Source organism: Echinops telfairi, unplaced genomic scaffold (genome assembly GCF_000313985.2).
Source record: "Echinops telfairi isolate 266 unplaced genomic scaffold, ASM31398v2 ScPeMD7_7457;HRSCAF=8495, whole genome shotgun sequence".
NCBI classification, from domain to species: Eukaryota; Metazoa; Chordata; class Mammalia; order Afrosoricida; family Tenrecidae; genus Echinops; species Echinops telfairi.
The window spans coordinates 11179221-11183475 of NW_022111357.1; the positions used below are offsets into that span (position 1 = coordinate 11179221).

The 4255-nt window shown below is 48.0% G+C and overlaps 1 pseudogene; it reads right to left on the reverse strand.

Moving 5' to 3' along the window:
* The window catches only part of LOC101661631, a 21916-nt pseudogene extending 20785 nt beyond the window's left edge, over window positions 1-1131 (reverse strand).
* Window positions 1132-4255: the final 3124 nt, after the last annotated feature.

Below are 4255 nucleotides of genomic sequence, written 5' to 3' on the forward strand. Positions count from 1 at the left end.
CATAGCACCAGTTCAATAGAGTTGCTATGAGTCAGAACTGACTTGATGGCAGTGAGTTCGGTTTTTGCGTTTGCTCTAACTGAAATACAAGTGGATGGTTTTAATAAACAGAGGCTTGCTCTCTCACAGTTCAGGATGCTACAAGTCTGGCTTCAGGACATAAATTCTAGGGGAAGGGCCTGGGGAAAGTTTTGTCCCCTGGAGATTTGCATGCCTCATGCCAGCAATATTCCCTTGAGTGTAGGAGGTAGTCAACACAGGGACCCCAGTTCTAAAGAGATGTGTTCTGCTCCCAGCTTCATTCTGGGTGGTTCTGAGGCTCCTCTGATCTGGGCTTGCTTGTTAAATCTCCTTTATATCTCAAAAGTGATCGGCTCAAGATGCAACCTAATCCTGTCCACATCACCTTGCCTTGTGAACATAACTGCCACTAACCCTGCCTCATTACCATCATATTGGACAGAGGTTCAGATCTATAGCACATAGCATTCTTACACCAATAATTACATAGAACTGAGAATCAGGGCCTATTCAAACTGATACACATTTGGGAGGCGGGGATACAATTCAATCCATAACACCTCACACCAAGCCAGTAAACAGAATATATCCTTCCTTCTTATAGATTAGCTACTGAGGCATGGGAAGGTTAAGACGTCTGCTCAAGTCCACCCAGCCAGCAGCAGACCCACCGCACATCCAAGCAGCTTGGCTCCAGCGCCTCCACACTCAACCACTGCATACTGCCACTCTCTGGACACTGGCAGCCCACCCCAGACTTGGAGAATCAGAATCTCTGGGGGTGGGGCCTGGAAATCCATATGCCAACAAGTTCCATGGGTGCCTGATGCCTAGCCAGTTAAGTTAGCAGCCGGCCTGTGGCCTTGTGGCTAGAGCGAGCATAAGGCTATTGCCAGGCTTCTCAAGGGGATCTGATTATGTGAACATCAAATCCTACTGCCATCAAGTCCATCCCACTGGCAGTGACCTCTTAAGGCAAAGTAAAACTGGTCCATTGGCCTTCCAAGCTGGTGAATCTTTACAGAAGCAGGCTGTTAGATCCTTCTTCTGCGGAGCACCTGATGGGTTCAGAATGCTCACCTTGTGGTCAGCAGCCACGCGCTTAACCATTGTGGCGCCAGGCCTCTACTATACGAACATAAGGCCTGCCAAATAATGTTGATTGGTTGCAAGGAGGAAACTCAGGTCAACTCCTAAGATCCCTCTGGGAACCTTTGGGGAGAAGGCCTGTCCGGCTTATGAGACAACTTCCCAAAAGGGCTCCAGTGAGCAGACCAACATCCTTGGGATGGATTGTGTACCTGCCCTACTTCCTGGACTTTGATCTCCCATCTGACCTCCATCTCACCCCTGCTCTGATCTGACAACTCCTGCTGGGCTGACCCCATCTCTGACCCCAGCCTGCCCCAATTTTCAGCCTTACTGCTCTAGACAGATATCTTGTATCTTGACAGAGTGAGGAAGGGTGATATTTGTATTTGGCCACCAATATTGGATTGAAGACACATCTCTTCCAATGACGGAGTGGCCAATGGAATATTCATATCAAAAGAACTGTGACTTTTGGAGCGAAATTGGGCATCTTACTATCTTAAGCCAACTTTGGATTGTCACTGAGTGTGATATGTAGAAAGAATGAGAAACTAGGTGTCCCTTGGTCCTAACTAGAGCGAAGTTCTTTTATTCCTTGAAGAAGTGACTGTAGAGGGCAGATCCCATGGCAGTTTCTGTCTTAACACCGGCACCGGAAAACATGGGTAAAATGTTGTCTCTACCCCTAAGGAGCTCCCTTATGCCCGATTCTGCTGTTTTATCCAAAGAAGATGTTGTTCCCAATATTACATAATTGGATTGAAGAGAAGAAAGATTACATGATGGCCCTTTAAGAGAGGAGCGGTTATAAATTTATCCAAGGTCCCTAAGTCCTTCAAATACTGGACCAGCCTGGCTCTAGAAGCTTGGGGACATTCCTAATGAGCCTCGACACAAAAACCTTTAAAAAACTTAGATCTTTCAGTGTCAGAGGGTCAGGTCCCAAAGGTGCGCAGCCATCCTGGTAGGCATCGAAAGAGCTCAAGATTGACCACCTTCTGTTCCAGGCTTCACCCGAATTTGATGTGCGCTCTTAGACAACGCGTACCCCCTCTCTCTAGGCCTCAGCCTCCTCAGGTCATGGCATTATGTTTGTTGAGTGAATGAATGAATGGATCTTGGCAGTCCCTGCTGGCTCTGACATCATGAGTCTGTGAGTTAGGGTCGTCTCTGGGAATGAATGGAATTGGCTCAAAAGAAGCATGTTCTGTTCCCAAAGGACTCCTGAGCCAGACAGACGTCATTCTTTCAGTGTGATCTGTGCCTCGTGAATCAACCCTTCCCTTTTACTCTTTGTCCCTTTCCTTCACCTGCCATCTCCCATCAACCTTAACACTTACCGAGCCCCTCATTTGGAAATCACCCTCACTGGCACATGTTAACAGAACCCTAAGAAGCTCCATTGGCCCTGATCTCGCTCCAAATGCTCACTGAAGATGAGTCATTGCTGAGTCAACCGTGGATCTCTGAAACCAAGAAGCCTGCCACATGATTAGTTAGCAAGCAGAAGATGCTACGGGGAGGGAAGAGGGCTGCCGGCTACTTGTCCTCTCCTCTAGAGACAGCCCAAGAAGAAAGGGGGCTTTCATCACTATGAAAGGATGTCACCATCATTCTATTTTCCCTCATTCAGTAGATGCATATGAAGCACTGACTGTGCCAGGCACTGCTGGGGGACCAGAGAGAGAGAATGGGGGAGGGATGCTAAAGAATATAACATATGTCCTCTCAGTTTTATGAGCCAAGCTGGAGCTGGAGGCATGAAGTATGATGAGTAGAACTCTTTGGGTGGCACAGTTAAACAAGGGACCACCAGCCCAAAGGTTGGCAATTCGAACCCACCCAGAAGGAAGACATACCTGGTATCTGCTTCCAAAACTGCCACAGCTTTGAAATCCGTACAGAGCTGTTCCAATCTGCACACGTGGAGTCGCCATGTGTGGGAAGCAACTAGATGACAAGTAACAACGACAAGAATCTAGTGGGTTGTTCACATGGGCTTTGGAGTCAGGCAGACCTGGATTTGAATCCTGGTTCTGCTGTTGACTTCCTTCGTGATCTTGGGCAAATGGCTTCATTTTGGGTTTAAATAACCCAAGGATTAAACAAAATTATGTCTCTAGCACAGGGCCAGGGAAAGTGATCTGTCAATGTCAGTTTCATTACTGAAGAGCAAAGGTGACCGTGGAAAGCAGCCCCGTGAGAGGAAGGGAGTTCAGGTCAAACAAGCCCCCTGTCCTACTCAGACCCTCATCACTTCTTCCCAGGAGCTGTCTGACGGAATCCTCAGAACAGCGCCGGAAGTCAGTCTCATTTTACAAATTAGTTCGCAGCAAGCAATGTGGCAGAGGTATGATTCAAGCTTGCAAGCACATGTGCTTCTTATTCTTGAGCAAAGTTTATTTGCGAGACGACTGGAGTGGGCAGACGGCACCACGAAGGCAGGGAAAGAACTTAGGGCACTAGTCTTAAAGAACGCTGTGGTTTCCTGTAGAGAAAGCACATTGTTTGCACTAGACTTGGTTGCTGATTTTGTTTGATCATCACCTTCCCAGTGCTTACTACAAAATGTTCAAAACACTTCCCATTAGGAACTCACTTAATCCTCATAAAGCCTATGAAGTCGGGACTGTTATTTCACAGCTGTGGAAACTGAGGCACAGAAAAGCAACTTTCCAAAGGTCGCACGATGTAAGTAGTAGAAGCAGGATTTGCACTTGACTCTCCTGCCCCACATACAATGCGTACACTCACTGCTCTATGTTAAAGCACACCTTTTTTTCCGGGGGGGTGGGGGTGGGGGGGGCTGGAGGGGAAGGTGCCTGTTGAAGGGTGCAATTGGAAGAGGGAGAAGGCTTCCCACCCCCTCCAAGTCACCCTTTGGTTCCAAGGCTGCAATCAGGCCACGGGTAATTTGACCCTATAGGGTGAATGGCAGGATGAAGTGGGGGCTGTGAATGGACACCTTCTCATCTCTGACCCACCTCCTGAAAACGTTTAGCTCCTCAGCCTTGGAAACTCTTTAAGCACAAAGGGCTCATTTCCTGTGGCCGGGAAGGACAGGCAGAGTTCCTGATGACAGCTCATCTCCCTCATTACGGCGCTCGTAAAAGTAATTCAAGGAGCCTGACTTATGGTTCCA